This window comes from Mesoplodon mirus, assembly GCF_964341445.2.
Source record: "Mesoplodon mirus genome assembly, chromosome: 17".
In the NCBI taxonomy this organism is placed as follows: domain Eukaryota; kingdom Metazoa; phylum Chordata; class Mammalia; order Artiodactyla; family Ziphiidae; genus Mesoplodon; species Mesoplodon mirus.
Genome location: NC_138993.1, coordinates 23,006,515 through 23,024,547, shown reverse-complemented (window position 1 = coordinate 23,024,547; position 18,033 = coordinate 23,006,515). Strand labels below are relative to the sequence as shown.

The window sequence follows — 18,033 nt, the reverse complement described above, 5'->3', positions numbered from 1 at the left end:
AAAGAAAGCTGGAGTAGCAATGCTCATATCAGACAAAATAGACTTTAAAATAAAGACTATTACAAGAGACAAACAAGGACACTATGTAATGACCAAGGGATCAATCCAAGAGGAAGATATAACAGTTGTAAATATTTAGGCACCCCACATAGGAGCACCTCAATACATAAGGCAAATGCTAACAGCCATGAAAGGGGAAATCAACAGTAACACAGTAATAGTAGGGTACTTAACAACCCCTTTCACCAATGGACAGATCATCCAAAATGAAAATAAATAAGGAAACACAAGCTTTAAATGATACATTAAACAAAATGGACTTAATTGATATTTATAGGACATTCCATCAAAAACAACAGAATACACTTTCTTCTCAACTGCTCATGGAACATTATCCAGGACAGATCACATCTTGGGTCACAAGTCAAGCCTTGGTAAATTTAAGAAAATTGAAATCGTATCAAGTATCTTTCCAACCACAACACTATGAGACTAGATATCAATTACAGGAAAAAATCTGTAAAAACTACAAACACACGGAAGATAAACAATACACTACTAAACAACCAAGAGATCACTGAAGAAATCAAAGAGGAAATCCAAAAATACCTAGAAACAAATGACAATGAAAACATGAAGACCCAAAATCTATGGGATGCAGCAAAAGCAGTTCTAAGAGGGAAGTTTATAGCAATGCAATCCTACCTCAAGAAACCAGAAAACTCTCAAATAAACAACCTAACATTACACCTAAAGCAATTAGAGAAAGAAGAACAAAAACCCCCTAAAGTTAGCAGAAAGACAGAAATCATAAAGATCAGATCAGAAATAAATGAAACAGAAATGAAAGAAATGATAGCAGAGATCAATAAAACTAAAACCTGGTTCTTTGAGAAGATAAACAAAATTGAGAAACCATTAGCCAGACTCATCAAGAAAAAAAGGGAGAAGACTCAAATCAATAGAATTAGAAATGAAAAAGGAGAAGTAACAACTGACACGGCAGAAATACAAAGGATCAGGAGAGATTACTAAAAGCAACTATATGCCAATAAAATGGACAACCTGTAAGGAATGGACAAATTCATAGAAAAGCACAACCTTCCAACAATGAACCAGGAAGAAATAGAAAATATAAACAGACCAATCACAGGCACTGAAATTGAAACTGTGATTAAAAATCTTTCAACAAACAAAAGCCCAGGATAAGATGGCTTCACAGGTGAATTCCATCAAACATTTAGAGAAAAACTAACACCCATCCTTCTCAAACTCTTCGAAAATATAGCAGAGGAGGAACGCTCCTAAACTCATTCTATGAGGCCACCATCATCCTGATACCAAAACCAGATAGATGTCACAAAGAAAGAAAAGTATAGGCCAATAACACTGATGAACATAGATGCAAAAATCCTCAACAAAATATTAGCAAACAGAATCCAACAGCACATTAAAAGGACCATACACCATGATCAAGTGGGGTTTATCCCAGGAATGCAAGGATTACTCAATATATGCAAATCAATCAATATGGTACGATACACTATATTAACAAATTGAAGGAGAAACACCTTATGATCATCTCAACAGAGGCAGAAAAAGCTTCTGACAAAATTCAACACCCATTTATGATGAAAACCCTGCAGAAAGTAGGCATAGAGGGAACTTACTTGAACATAATAAAGGCCATACATGCCAAACCCAAAGCCAACATCGTTCTCAATGGTGAAAAACTGAAACCATTTCCAGTAGGATCAGGAGCAAGACAAGAACAAGACAAGACACTCTCACTGTTATTATTCCACATAGTTTTGGAAGTTTTAGCCACAGCAAGCAGAGAAGAAAAAGAAATAAAAGGAATACAAATCGGAAAAGAAGAAGTAAAACTGTTACTATTTGCAGATGACACGATATTATACATAGAGAATCCTAAAGATGCTACCAGAAAACTACCAGAGCTAATCAATGAATCTAGTAAAGTAGCAGGATACAAAGTTAATGCACAGAAATCTCTTGCATTTCTATACACTATTGATGAAAAATTTGAAGGAGACATTAAGGAAACACTCCCATTTACCACTGCAACAACCAGAATAAAATACCTGGGAATAAACCTACCTAAGGAGACAAAAGACCTGTATGCAGAAAACTATAAAACACTGATGAAAGAAATTAAAGATGATATAAACAGATGGAGAGATATACGGTGTTCTTGGATTAGATGAATCAACATTGTGAAAATGACAATACTACTCAAAGCAATCTACAGATTCAGGGCAATCCCTATCAAACTAACAATGCCATTATTCACATAACTAGAACAAAAAATTTCACAGTTTGTATGGAACCACAAAAGACCCCAAATAGTCAAAGCCATCTTGAGAAACAAATGGAGCTGGAGGGACTTCCCTGGTGGAGCAGTGGTTGAGAGTCTGCCTGCCGATGCAGGGGACACGGGTTTGTGCCCCGGTCCAGGAAGATCCCACATGCCATGGAGTGCCTGGGCCCGTGAGCCATGGCTGCTGAGCCTGCATGTCCGGAGCCTGTGCTCCGCAACAGGAGAGGCCACAACAGTGAGAGGCCCGCATAAGGCAAAAAAAAAAAAAAAAAAACAAAAGAAAAAAAAGAAAAATGGAGCTGGAAGAATCAGGCTCCTTGACTTCAGACTATACTACAAAGCTACAGTAATCAAGACAGTGTAGTACTGGCACAAAAATGGAATATAGAGCAATGGAACAGGATAGAAAGCCCAGGGATAAACCCACGCACATATGGTCACCTTATCTCTAATAAAGGAAGCAAGCATATACAATGGAGAAAAGACAGCCTCTTCGGTAAGTGATGCTGGGAAAACTGGACAGCTACATGTAAAAGAATGAAATTAGAACACTCTCTAACTCCATATACAAAAATAAACTCGAAATGGATTAAAGATCTAAAAGTAAGGCCAGATACTATAAAACTCTTAAGAGGAAAACACAGGCAGAAGACTCTGTCACATAAATCACAGCAAGATCCTTTTTGACCCACCTCCTAGAGAAATGGAAATAAAAACAAAAATAAACAAATGGGACCTAATGAAACTTAAAAGCTTTTGCACAGCAAAGGAAACCATAAACAAGATGAAAAGAGAACCCTCAGAATGGCAGAAAATATTTGCAAACAAAGCAACTGACAAAGGATTAATCTTCAAAATTTACAAGCAGCTCATGCATCTCAATATCAAAAAACAAACAACCCAATCCAAAAATGGGCAGAAGACCTAAATAGACATTTCTCCAAAGAAGATATACAGACTGCCAACAAACACATGAAAGGATGCTCAACATCATTAATTATTAGAGAAATGTAAATCAAAACTACTATGAGGTATCACCTCACACCAGTCAGAATGGCCATCATCAAAAAATCTACAAACATTAAATGTTGGAGAGGGTGTGGAGAAAAGGGAACCCTCTTGCACTGTTGGTGGGAACGTAAATTGATACAGCCACTATGGAGAACAGTATGGAGGTTCCTTTATAAACTAAAAATACGACCCAGCAATCCCACTACTGGGCATATACCCTGAGAAAATCATAATTCAATTATGATGGTTGTTGCCACTGTCCAAACAGGAAAGCAGGCAGATGAGAAAAGTAGAACAAAAAGAGAGACGGGGAAATTGAAGCAAGGAGGAAGGAAATGCTATTCCCTTGAAACACATTCATTAACCTAGGATTACTGCTAGAAGCTCCAGGCTAGAAGTGAGCAGCTTGCTTCTAAACAGATTTTAATTTTTAATCCAGTGGAATAGGTCAGATGCCACTCTGGCACCTGGAGGCCCATCCCAGAACCTACCTGCCCCAAGGCAGTATGGGGCGTCTGCTCGTAATGGTCACTTTTGGGTAAACACAACCTCCAGGCAACCACGTGGCTCTGCGTGTCCTCATCCCAAGGACCAGCAATCAAAGTTGGATGAGCTCTCACAATGAGGTAGGGGGTTTCTCCTTAGATATTTTTTAGGAGTGAGGAAAGACACAGCCAATAAAACCATTTTTTAAAGTGGAGGTTGGAGGGGGGATATCTATGTTTGAAATTCTAATAAATAGAGATCAGCTTTACTACTTAATTAAAGTTGGGTGGAGGCATATACGTTGGTCCAAATGTGATGCTCACGAGAGAAATGTCCAGGCACGAGAAAGATCTCCTGGGAAATTGAACGCCTAAATGTAGGGAGAATTGAACAGAGCAGGCCCCGTGCTTCCACAGGTGGCGCTAAAGCAAGCAAAGATGAACTGGGTGTGACCGATTCCCAAGCCCTCCGCAGACCTAAGATCAGCTGCGTATTAGCATAGGCAGGCCTCAGCTGTCCATGAAAATGAGAGCGCATATTTAAAGTTGCATTTTAATTTAAAAGGTACTCAACAATTCTCATCTTGTTCACTGGAAAAGGCCAACACCCGCGTGCTTTATTGATGCACTGCAGAACCACAGTCTAAAAGAACTAGGTTTGCCACGTGGCATTTGCTGAGGATGTGTTAAATGCACAGTTTCAGAGCCAAGAATATCGTTTTTCAAACTCAGTGAATGCATTAATAAAGGACTTCTGCTGTGCCCACCACCGGTGGGTGGGAGAAGAGATGGCGGTGGCCCTGCACCCTGAATGCAAAGGGACAATGACTAAGTCATTCACTATAAACTCTAACAGCAGTAACCCCAAACTTACACTCCTCCGCCCCTCTCTTCAATTCCCTTTGGCCAATCTAGAAAAAAGGAAAATGGAAACCTTTAAATAAAACTCGTATAAAACTTTAGTTCCCAGCACAACATCTTTGGTTCTTCGGATGGTAAGTATTTCACTGAGATGGGTGCCTGGTCCCCTTTTCCACATTCCGGGACTGCGTAAGCCTTCACATCAGCCCCCAGCTCTACTTGCAGATCAAGAGTATAATATACTGACTCCTTCCAAGAAGATTTGTGTTAAAATCATTAAATGCCCACACAAGTAATTTTTAAATTAACTGAACCAGAAATAATGCATAATACATATCAATTTTATGACAGTGAGAAGTTATTCACTGTTAGTAAGCCAAGAATATCTGTTGTATAAATTAAAATCTTAGCAGTAAGTCCAGTGTTTCAAATAGACTATGGAAAAGCATGAAATTTATGCCAGGTGAATTTTGAATATAGGGGAGCTTTTATCATTCTAGGAAAAATACTTCTCTACAACAGGCAAATTCTCTGGTAAGTCCAGAAATGATCCATTTTACTTGGAAAATTATCCTCTTTCACTTGGAAAAATATTGTCTTTAAATTGCTCCCTTAGTGCATTTTTTTTGGGGGGGGGTACACAGGCCTCTCATTGCTGTGGCCTCTCCCGTTGTGGAGCACAGGCTCCAGACGCGCAGGCTCAGCGGCCATGGCGCACGGGCCCAGCCGCTCCGCGGCATGTGGGATCCTCCCAGACCGGGGCATGAACTCATGTGCCCTGCATTGGCAGGCAGATTCTTAACCACTGCACCACCAGGGAAGCCCTCCCTTAGTGCATTTTAAAACCTAACTTGATTTACAGACATCACTTTTATACACAACTTTTCTAGAATATATCTTTTACACAAGGCAAAGTGAATTGGTGACAAAAATTTCTATCCCGTTAAGATGTGGGGAGCAAACACATGACCAGTATCCCCAGATGCAGGCAATCTATAATGAGTTTTATGTAACACTTTCCCCTTAAAAATAAGAATATAAAATTCTTTCTTCAGAAAATTTCAGAAGACCATGGTTTTAAAATTATACCTTTACCTGACACACTTTCCAAAACCTCAGAACCCTGATGTTACAAGAGCTGACGCTGCCATCATTTGAGTCGACCCCATAAATACGTATAGAACTCCCAGGGCACCTCATCTGCTGTGCTGAGCAGGTGATGCAAGATGACTACCGTCCGCTGGTCCTCCCTTCAAGTAGCCTGCGACTGGTCTGGTGGGACAGACACATGTATACCTGGTTGTAATGTGCTGGGATTATATTCTCGTGGTATGAATCAGATGCTCCGGCAGCACAGAGTAAAGAGTGAGGATTCTGGAAGGGAACATGGGAGTAGGGAGGGTAGATGCTCAGCAGAAGAGATGACATTTGAGCTGGGTCTTAAAGGATGAAGAAGATTAGGCCAGGCAGGGGAGAGCATTCCAAGCCAGAGAAAACAAAAACAAAAACAAAAAATCAACCCATCCATACCAAGTGTTTAAAATCAGACTTTTAAAGGTGTTTTCCTTCAAAAAGATTCAAGTTTGAGAAGTCTAACATGATGTAAGAATCACAAACTAGATGGTTCCTTTCTCACTGGCCTGCCCTTCTCACAAGCACCCTAGATGGTTAGAAGCACATGTAACAAGAAGGAGAGGACTTAAAGTACCTCGGTAGAAACCGAGAGAGAATGATTCCATAACTGAAGTAATAGTCGGAATTAGCACTGTAGGTTTGTGAGTGAGAAGTGCTACCAGTGAAATCAGGAAAAGCATACTGCAATAATCATGCCTTTTCGGTCTGTTTAAAATACAAGTTAAACTGATCTCATTAACAGGGTCTGCTAAGAAAAAGGTCTGCCAAGAGCTATCAACTACAGGGTGTGTAAGAATTTTGCTCTGCGCTGGGTCCTATTAGTCAGAAGGGAGGAGAGTAAGGGGAAACCCATCATTTTCTCCCAGTCATTTAATCACATTGGTCTCTTGAATAGAGATAAAGGCTGGGCTGCAGACTTCACGTTTTGTACTGTGTCCCTCTTCTGCTACAGAGCGACAAGGAAGGGGGGAAGCAAGGTCTCCTGGGTAGACCCGGACGGAGGAAGCATGAGGCTCTAATGCCCAAGTGAAGATGCTGCTGAAAGGCTGAGACCAAGAAGAGGACGAGACTTTGATGGGTTTTCACAGGGCCTAGAAGCTAACGAAACTGGAGTTAAAAACCTAAGGGAAATTTAGGTCAGCTGGAGACTAAATATAATAGGTTATAGTTTTGCTTATTCATTTTATAAAAGTTAATTCATTCATATTGGTATTTTTTCAAAGAGGTGTGCGTGTACGTGTAAGTGTATGGGTGTGTGTGCCTGTGTGTGAGAGAGAGGTTAAAAAGATAAACGAACCAAGTGTCTGGATTGTGTTCACTGTTTTCTCTGAGCCATCAACAAGGAGAGCCAAGACGCAGGAAGAGTGTATTTAGGAAGACGTGCCTTGGAGACTTAAACCTCTTATTACTCCCCATGGAAAAGAAGGCAGCTTTGGAGAGCTGAGCGTGTGGCTCCCTAGATCCACGTGTCACCCCTCCTCCCCGGAGAAGGTGTGCAGACTCTGGGGCTGCCTGGGTCTCGCTAGACTTGGGTTCTGGCTTCTGGCTCGGGGTCTGCTGCTGACTCACTGCATGAACTTGGGCTGGTCACGGTTTTCTCGGGTGGAAAGGAAAAGCCAGTGTTTGGATGACACACTTTGCGTTGGCTTTCCTCTCCCAATGTTCTCTGATTCGGCAGCACGATACGACGTTCTAAAGAAATGTTTTCATCCTTCTGGGTTTTACATATTCACATTTGAGAGCCACTGTAATAATAACAATGCCCCATCTAGTGTCAAAACAGGGAATATTGGTTCAGGAGTGCACAGTGAGGAATGGCTCTGTGGTCCTTCATGGCTTCAGGGGTCAGAATGGCAGTGAGCGTAACTGCTGTTCGAGGGGGTCTTTGTCATGTCCCACCCGCCCAACTTGGTGATGCAGGACATTTTGAAAACGACTGTGTTTTACAGCTTCCATGTTTGACGCACAACACTAACACGACAGGACTTTTATTAAGGTCACAAGGGATAATTTTTCCTACTCTTTTGACTGGTGGCTATTGCCATCCACATAAAAGAGCCTCTGGGCGATGGAGACGGGCAGGCAGTACCTTCCCGAGGGAAGATCAGAAGGGATCCTGGGCGAGCTGCAAGCAAGTCACCCGATTCTGGCATCTCGCAGACTTAAACCTGGGAGCTCTGCAGGGCTTCAGGCCTCCACCCTTCCCTCTTCGTTTCTTTCTTCCCAAACGCTCCCACAAGGAAAACATCTCCGACCAGCTCACAGCTCACCACACACACTTCCAGCTTCCCAGTTCTGTGCAGCTCTGTGCTCTCCTTGCTAAATGCCACCCCACAGGAAAGAAACCGAAGGAGGGAACAACATCGATACAGGGGCAATACGTGTATCATTTAGACAGACGGTCCTCCTCCTCATGTGTCTGACTCTCCTGTGGCTTTTCTTTGGTCTCCATTAAGTGCCAGGGCAGTTTAATTTAATTTTTATAATATTGCCATGTACAAACCGCTTCATTTTGGAACCTGCCTCCCTCTCAGGACGCAGGTCAGTTTGGCAGAACGGTGTTTATCGCATGCCAGACGCTGTCTTAATGATGTCTGGGCTGAGAGAATGCAATGAGCCCAAACTCAGAAATTCTCTGCCGCGCTGCTCGCTCTGCTCTCAGCCTGTAATCTAGGTGACTAGGAGCACATTTTACTTCCTGTGACCAAGTTCAATGGAAGAGGTTTTCTCCCTGTTTATCATCCTTATGTCTCCTTCTCGTGATGGCTGGACCCATGCCAGCAGCAGGGGCTGAGGTTCTGGAATGCTCACGTGCTGGCTGGGCTGCCGGCTCCAACTCACCTTGTCTGATCTGTTCTAACAGGTTGCCTCCACTAGTCTGCCTTGTGTCCTTACCTTCTAGTCAGTCACCTGGAATTCTACCATTTACTGGCCCAGTGTGACTTCTGCTCAGCCCTCTGCCCTGGCTTGTCAGTTTAATGTGCCTCTACATTCCCCAATCAGCTTGATTCTGAGTGACCCAAATTATCCTGAAGTCCGTTATCACCAGCCCCACATTCCTGCTCCAGGATCTTCACGCCCATCCTGAGGGCGGCACATCCTTTGAGTTCAGAGTGATGGTCTCAATTCAGTTCCACTGACCAATCCAGGTCTGGCAGCTGTGGTACTCTTGAGTACAACTGTTACCTGGTAACCAGCAACTGGGGTGGTTCCCACAGAAGACTCGCAAATGAGATTTGCCTCAGGGGGCCACCAGAACATAGTGGTCTCTGATGATTACCAGACAAAGAAAACATTTAGAATATTTACTGAAGACCTAGAATGGGGCCTGGCATCCTATGGGGACTCAAAAAAATTTGGCAAACTATGTAAAGACATCTCTCAAATAACAAATTGCAAATGTTGACAGTTACGATTGGATATTGTAAACTCCCTCAGGATAGAGAATCTGTCTGGGTTTATATCTGCATCCCCAGGGCCCAGCGCAGGGCCTGGCATCTAGCAGAATTGGCAAATATTTGCTGAGTTAGAATGACTTTGTTGAGAAGAGTATGTCAAAGGCACTTTTGGAAGATATCTAATTTCCCAAGAATTGGGATGAGGCAGGACTTTTGAAGATGTCCCAGACAAAACTATCAGATTGGTTGGAGCCCTGAATCTACATGCTAGGGTGTTCTTGAGGCACCAGAATCTCTGAGTCTATCCGGTGAGTAAGGACCACGACAGGATGGGTGTGGGAACTCTGCAGGACAGTCTATGACCTAACGTATATTTTCTCCTGCTGGTATCCTCGGCACCTTCAGGTTTGACCTGAGATGCAAGAGATTCTACTGGACAGCTACTTATGAGTAAAAAAAGGGAATCTGGGTTTGGCCAAGCATCTTCAATGTCTGAAACACATATGAGTGTGAAACAGCCAAGCTACAGGCCCTCTAATGGAGCCCAGCAGAGCTGCCAAAACAGCTGGGTGGCAATGAGCTAGGAATGCCATGCTTTCAGTGAATGGCATAAGGCTAGTAGTTTAGAGCATTTATTACTTATTTTTATGGCTTAAGCTCTCTAGGAATGTATGGAACACTATACTTAGGTCAATCAAGGGTTCTTGAATTTCAAAATATATTAAAATGTGTTAGTGTTCATTTCACATAAAATATAAAGCATCCATCTTTAAAGTGCTCACAGCAATCAGTGCTTTTAATTGAGCAGAAAAGCATATACAGATATAGAAATGCTTAGTCCTAGCTGGGGTTCCTGATTGTCATCTTCAGACATACGTTTCCACAACAGATGTTTCAATTACGACAGTAATATTTATTGAAAGGTGAACCATAAATGTATAGGCACTTGAAATATTATTGAACAAAAGTAATTTAAAATGCTGGTGGACTGCATTTTAGCCCTGCTTTGATTTTATCAGCATTTGTCAATTAATCAATGTGAACCTTGTAAAACATGTTCTCTTACTAGTGGAAACAAGCAAGTGCTTGCAGACTTTGAAGGAAAGGTCATTTAATAATTTGCTAATTGTGCAAAGATAGATTTAAAAAAATTTTTTAAAAAGGGAAGCTCTCAATACCACTCTGCATAAACAGAACTTTATTTAAGCTTAAACTTGCTAACTGAAATATGGTCAATGGTTGGGCTGTGTTTTTTGTTTGTTTGTTTGTTTGTTTTTTGGTATTAAATAGCGGAGAAACATTAAGATGGAAAGAAATTAATCTAGCTGCACATTTTCAAAATTTATTTTAAGAAGCTTTCTGTTGTCACCTCTGACATTTCAGAGCTGCCAACCCTGAGGCTAAGGTTATAATCAAATCAACTATAACTTCTTGGCATACAAGTGAAGAGAAAAAAGATAAAGCAACAGAAACGGGAAATGGAGCAGCACCAAAGAGCCATGCAGGGGCAATGTTCTGTTTTCTTCTCTTTTCTTCTTCTTTCTTTGCTTCAATTCATCCTTCATTCTGCTAGATGGATGTCAGCTCCCTAACTCCCTACTTCTGACCGCCTTGGTTCATTTTAAGTGAGAAAGAAGCTGAGTCCAACTCTCCCTTGGGGGAAGCCAGGCCTCAGCACACCCACCACCTCTCCTGGCCATCAAGGAAGTGCCTTAATTTCCGGGCACAGAACTACCACCACCCAGCGCTCTGCAGTCATCTGAAGGGCTTGAGGAAATTTAAAATGGGTAACGTACCTCGGAGAGCAATTTCTACCCTGGGGTCTGCAGGGCTGAACCGAGAAATCCGCACCATCTTAGAAGTATAAGTGGAACTTGAGATAGCGTGCCTCGAGGCGTTTGTAGGAGTCAGAATTTTGCACGGAGTTTACAGAGACAACGTTCCTTGAAGGGAGATGGGTTTTGGCAGGCGGTCTGGGCAAATTGCTTTGCTGCAGGACTCCTTTTATAAGAGTTATGAGGCCTGGGTTGCTCTCTGCCTGCTCAAACTGGCTTACCAATCCATTCCATTCCATTCTGTTACTCGTTCTAAATAAGTCATTATTTCAGGCACATTTCCCTAAGCAGATGCAAACACTCTTTTCCTGTGTGAGACTCCCTTGGGCAAATTAGGTTTCTTGGAAAAGGGTCAAGGAGCAATCAAACAAAATACCTACTGAGAAACAAGCAGGTGGTTTCAGGGGACGCTGTCATTCGTGCAGGCCACACCACAAGTCAAATTTTAGACACTGCTCGGGCAGTAATGTTGAATCTGACAGGGCCAGGTATGGAAAGCAAAATCCTGATATCTGTAGCCAAAGTTTCTTTTTATCATCATGACAAATCAGTTTTTTCCCCTCCCAGCGTTATCAAAGTATAATTGAGAAATAAAATTGTATAACATGCATTTAACATGATGATTTGATATATATATATGATGAAATAAAAATTCATATTTGAAGGCAAAATCAGAAAAATTTAAACAGAAATTTTTTTCTCTGCCCATTTGGGCCTCTTCCCACCCCTCTGGTGTGCACTGTGCACCTGCTTTATGCATTAACCAGACCTCCCCAATGGCAGAAAGGCCGGCTCAACCATAAAGATCAATTTCTCTTCTTCTGGCACCAGCCATGTAACTTCTTGGAAGGTAACATTCCTGTCTCAATCCCGTAAGGGGTCAGGATGATCCGCCACTCGCCTTGTATGTACAGACATCTCTGCTGAACTTTAGGTACTGATACAAAGCCAATATATCATTTCCCTTAAAGACAGCGATTGGTGCAGACCACATTGGTCAAAAGACTGAGGAGATATTGGGTACCCCCCAGTGGAAGTCCTTAGCTTAAATACTTATGACCTTATTAATGTTACTAGCTATATTACTTGTATTCTTGTATTACTTGTATTGTGTTACTTGCATTCTGCCTGTTTTCCAAGATTATTGTTTCTTGCATTACCAAATGTGTGACTGAGCCTCTGTTAAGAAATAATGATGATGAGGTGACTTGAAACAACTGACCAAATACCGAGTTCTGTAAGATCCATGAAGATAATAGTGCAACCCTAGATGTGGAAAGAAACAACAAGAGGGAACCATCTCCTGGACGGTACCAGAGTCTCAGTTCCCTTACCTATAAAATTGGGCTTTTGGCTACTGTTAACAGGGCCTAGTCCAGTAATAGCACACTGAGTGGTCCATCAACGAAATACTTGCCTCACCTGGGAATGAGCATTCCTAGCATAGTGGGACAAATTGGTCATGGTATACCTCCAAAACCTTGGCAGAAATTAAGACTGAAAAGGAGGGGACTGTAAAATAAAGAATGTTGTTCACCATCCAGTTCTACAAGGCTCAAGTCATTAATCACTGCAGTCACTGACCTATAATGCACCCCGAAAGGAACTCAGGGCAAAGATCAGGATGCAGTACTTTGTGCTCTAGGAAAACTGGCAGAACTGACCCTTAGATAGCTGATATTTTCAGGAGAAAATTTTATGAGCTCAGTTTCTTGCACCTTCCCATACTTAGAAAAGCACTAGGGCTTCCCTGGTGGTGCAGTGGTTGAGAATCTGCCTGCCAATGCAGGGGACACGGGTTCGAGCCCTGGTCTGGGAAGATCCCACATGCCGCGGAGCAACTGGGCCTGTGAGCCACAACTGCTGAGCCTGTGCGTCTGGAGCCTGTGCTCCGCAACAAGAGAGGCCGCGATACTGAGAGGCCAGCGCACTGCGATGAAGAGTGGCCCCTGCTCACCGCAACTACAGAAAGCCCTCACACAGAAACGAAGACCCAACACAGCAAAGATAAATAAATTAATTAATTAAAAAAAAAAAAGAAAAGCACTAAAACTATTAACTATTTCTGTTCCTTACAAATAGCAGTAACCTTCTACCAAGATGTGTGCTTGATTGCATGTACCCCCTTCTCCAAAATGACATATACACTGACCTTCCCCCTTTACCTCTTCAGAACAGTTCTCAGAGCTCTCTGAGACACTGTCTCTCGGGTTATAATCCTCAGGTTGGTTTGAATAAAATTTACAGTTTTTTCTTAGATTGACTATTGATTAATTTTTCATCAGTGCACAAATATTGTGAAATGATTACCACAATAAAGTTAAATAACATACCCGTCACCTCACATAGTTACCTCTGTGTGTGTGGGTTTATTTTTTTATGGAAGCAAAATGGATAGCCATAAAATAATGGAAAATTTCCTTGTCTAATATTTCTAATTAAAAGTTGCTAATCAAATCCTAATTCCTTAATAAAATTGTAGTACAAATTTTTGTAAGGGAAAAGTTACTATGAAATTATTATCTTCTATTCTCATTATCTTATCTAACACATGTGAAATATTTCTGAAATAGATATTCCTTATTGCATTTTTTTTCTTTGAGTCATAGGGAGAAAAGTCCCTTTATGTTCTTTTAATATTTGCTTTTATTAACTTCAGCTTCAGTTAGCTCACTTCCATATACCAAGATTCTTTTCAAAACAGAAGAGAGAAGAGGTAAAGGCAAATGTGGAAAGGGAAGCTGCTTCGTGACAGGACAGCCGCTCCCTGGTAGGAGTTATTTCTACCTAAAACATATGCACCATATTAAGAAGCCACAGGGAAGAAATAAATGGATGTGGATGGCAGGTTTTCATTCGTTTCCTTGACATCTCAGAATACTGTAAAAAAGTTTGTGTGTTTCAATTCAAACAGTTCCACGATCTTGGAGGTCTTAATCATTTGTTTTGGTTTTTTTACTCTTTACTATTTTTTTTTGAATTTTATTTCTTTATACAGCAGGTTCTTATTAGTTATCTATTTTATACACATTAATGTATATAGGTCTTAGTCATTTGTATTAACAGTTTCTGGAGCGTACAAAGCTCATGCTTAAGGACCATTACTGACATTCAATGTAGTCAGACTGCATTAAGCAGATGTACAACCTTGTTCATGGCTATCTTTGATCATCTTTATTTAAAAGTAAGTTCAGGCTGATGAAGTGGCTTAGCATCCTCCTGTGTTTCAGCCTGTTAGTCATGCCCCACCAGAACATCTGGCTCTGCTGGGCACCCTCACGCTTCTCCAAATGAAACCAAAGTTGGCAAGGTGAATGGGAAGGACTGGCAAGTGGCATTCAACCCAGGAAAAAAGTTTAAAAGTGGCATAGAACCCGGCAGCCCTGTTTTTAAATGTATCCAGGCTTGTGGTTTTATGCAGGTGTGGTATGGGGAACAGGTTAGGAGATGCTTGCCACAGAAAAGATAGTTTGTTACATATAGTTTCCAAGAGGAAGAGGCATGAAGTGCCACATCAGGCCATGCAGGGCCACATGGAGAGGTACCAGGGTTGCTCAGGAGGAGAGGAAATAAGGAGAAAACGTGGGCAAAAGCCTTTCCTGTGGTTTCTGCAGGCTAAGAAGGTTTAGGACTGGATAGCTTAAATAATCTCAGTGCGTTCTGGGGCATAGGGATGATTCCTAATTGTCCAGTACCTGGCCCTGGTGTGATTTAGGGCAGGGGGATAGTGTTCTGGACTGCAGGAGCCTGATAAAAAGGGGCAGGTGTGGGCGTGGCCTCCAGATTGGTTCACTTGGCAATCTGAGGTGTGCTCCCAGGCAAGCTGTTTGCTGTCTCTAGGAATTAGCTAACCCTGGGAAGGGCAGTGCCTCCTTGGCACCTGCAAGACTCTAAGATGTCAGAATACATCTTATAAAATACAGAAGATAAAAATAAGATTAATACAAGCCTGTCTGAAACACTTGTAAGAAGCATAAAAACAGAGCTTCTCAAACTTTAATGTGCATAGGAATCACCTGGGTATTCTGTTAAACTACAGGTTCTGATTCATTAGGTCAGGTGGGCGTTGAGATTTTTCTTTTTTCTTTTTTTTTTTTTTGGCCATGCCCCACGGCATGGGTAACTTCCCCCACCAGGGATCAAACCTGCAGCCTCTGCAGTGGAAGCATGGAGTCTTAACCACTGGACCACCAGGGAAGTCCTGAGATTTTGCATTTCTAATAAAGTCCTTGGTGATGTTGGGGCCATGCTTTGAATAGTTAGGGATAAGAATACCCCTTGGTTACCTTCTGCAGGGAAGAGGGAAGAATCTGACACTTGCCAAACCCTGCTTTGAACCAGGTACTGCTTGGCCCTGAATACACAGACTTCATCTTGTTTTGCTTGGACAACATCCTTTGCTCTTAGGAAAAATTATCCCAGTGTTACAGGGAAGGGAACTGAGACTCAGGGTAGTTAAGTAACCTGCCCAGGTCACTTAGCTGAAAGTCAGAAGATACAAATGTATCTGGCCCAAAACCTGAATTTTTTCCCACCACGACATACGTACAGATGGTTCCACTCCAGTGGAAAATAAAATGTCTCTGTTGGTAAAGGCTTCGTAAAATATAAAGTGTGGACTTGAATCATGGACCATTTACAACTTGAATTCTGAACAGAAGAGAAATTCTGAATGATGTTCATTATTTCAGGACCAGAAAGAAATGGTGTTGACTAAATAACTTATATTTTATTATAGCTATTCGAGAAACACTTCACATGGGATTCCCTATTACACTAGTGTCTTTATCTTAAAAAGTGACGCAAGTCCATGGTAAGATATAAACAACAGAAGTCTGCCTTCCTCCCATGTGCTTCCATTTCTATTGCGCAGAGAGAACTACCATTAGGTTTGTGTAGCCGTCTAGAAATTCTGGGCAAATAGTAACCTTCTATGCAAATAATAAACTTTTTCATACAAATTCATTCACCCAGCCATTCATTTTTCCAGGGTGAAAAGGAGTAAGCAAAATATGCAACATCCCTCATGCACCTCACATTCCAGTAGGGGAGCTAGAGCATAAACAAAAGAGTGAAATAAACATTATGTCAAGTAAGGATAAATGATAATGAAGAAAAAGCCGGTGGAGTGAGGGGGCGGGGCGGGGAACATTTGCAGTGATAAATGCAGTGGTTAAGGAAGGCCTCATGGAAAAGATGGTATTTGAGTAGAGACATGAAGGAGGTCATCCTATTCCACATTTACTTTTTCCTTTAGCAATATATGTTAAAGCCCTTGCCGTATCACAACTTAAAGATCTACCTCATTCTTATTAATGGCTCCATAGTACTCCACTGTGTGCACATACCATAATACTGATGGGCATTCTGTTACTTAGGCAAAGGGAATGTTTTAGATTAAGCTTGTTATTGAACTTATTAGGTGATCGTTTGAGTGGTCATAAGGAGATCTGGGGAGCATGGTATAAAGCCTGATGAAGTAGAAAGAGCAATTAGACGTGAAGCTGTGGCTGGGAGCCCTTGTGTGCCGCTCGACCAGGTGGCCATGTTATAACTGAGTAGTCACTGAATGCCTGCTTCATATTAGTGGTTTTCCTTCTGCCATATCTTAGGCAGGGCTACATCCACCAGGTGCAGGGGGCTGTCTAGGAGCTTCTCTACCCTGAGGGCAAGGCGACAACCTACTTGCAACATTTTCCTCAATGCCAGGCTACCCTGTAACCCCTGCGGAGTCAAAAACAAACCCTCCAGGTGACAAGTTTTCCACATTCCCCACAAAGGAAGCACAAGCACAAATTTTAGGGAGCAGTTAACCATCTGGGCTCTGAGTACAATCTTCCTCTTTTAGGAGAAAGCACGTAAGCTTCCTTAAAACAATAAGGAACAAAAACTCCTTACCTTCTTGTAATATTTATTTACATGGATACAGATGTTTAGCATTGGGCCATAGGACTGAACATATTTCACATTTAATGAAAGATTCATTTATGCATTTAATTATTATCTGAGGTAGTACCTGGATTATGTCAGCACTCTGCCGGGCTCTGTAGAAGGAATAAATATCTGTGCAGTATGGTTCCTGCACTTGCCACCTGCTAGCTCTTAACAAAGACTGGACAAGGGAAAAAATGACCGTGATTGAAAGCAGTGTGTGATCAGTCAGTGGTGCCAAGGACAATGTAACAGGAATTGAAGGAAAGGGGAGGATGTTATGGTCCAGAGAGGGATCCTGGCTGAGATATAAACAGGTAGGGATGCAGGTGGAACCAGGGGACTTTGGGAAGGGATACGTGTGTGTGTGCATGCATGCGTGTATGTGTGTGTGTTTTGGGAACATGTCTGAATGGAAGGTGAATATAACTGCACAGCAAGCAAAGGCCCAGGTGAGGGAAAATACAGGTATTATAAAGGGAACACGAAGCAGCCCACTAAGAGCTTAAACACAGAATATGGAGGGTGGTCGCAGATGACAGGAGATGCTCGTTGGAGTGAGAATGGCAGAGGGTTCTGAGGCTCCCACCTTGAAGTCAGATATGAGATAAGTAAATGAGTCTTGAAAGACGTCAAGAAAAGCACCATCAACCTCTTCCTCTTTTTCTGTTTTTGCTTTTATGGGGCGGAGGGGTACTGCACACTTTGGTTTTATAACCTCTATTTCCAATTCCAGTAATTTAAGAAAACAACTTAATACTTATCAAAGTAATATACACCTGTAGCTTAAAAAAGCAAGTACTCTGTAAGAGGCCTATAATCAAAACCAGCCATCCCCACCTGTCTCCACCATCCCCTCCGAGCTCCCCAGAAACCTTTTTTTTGTTTGTTGTTTGCTTTTACTGTGAAAGATAATGACTTGCCAGAGCGAGTAGCCTCCTATACGGGTAAGACTTTTGCCCCAAGCAGTTGTTCTCAAGTTTGGTTAATCTATGGGCTGGCCCAGGGCAGGAAGACTAACCAGTAAGTCTAACCCAGCT

At 41.9% G+C, this 18,033-nt stretch overlaps 1 protein-coding gene across 5 annotated transcripts in view; it reads right to left on the bottom strand.

The window, feature by feature from the left end:
* The window catches only part of ENOX1 (ecto-NOX disulfide-thiol exchanger 1), a 323,624-nt gene that overhangs the window by 271,335 nt on the left and 34,256 nt on the right, over positions 1-18,033 (bottom strand). The gene's annotated exons all lie outside the window — the stretch shown is intronic.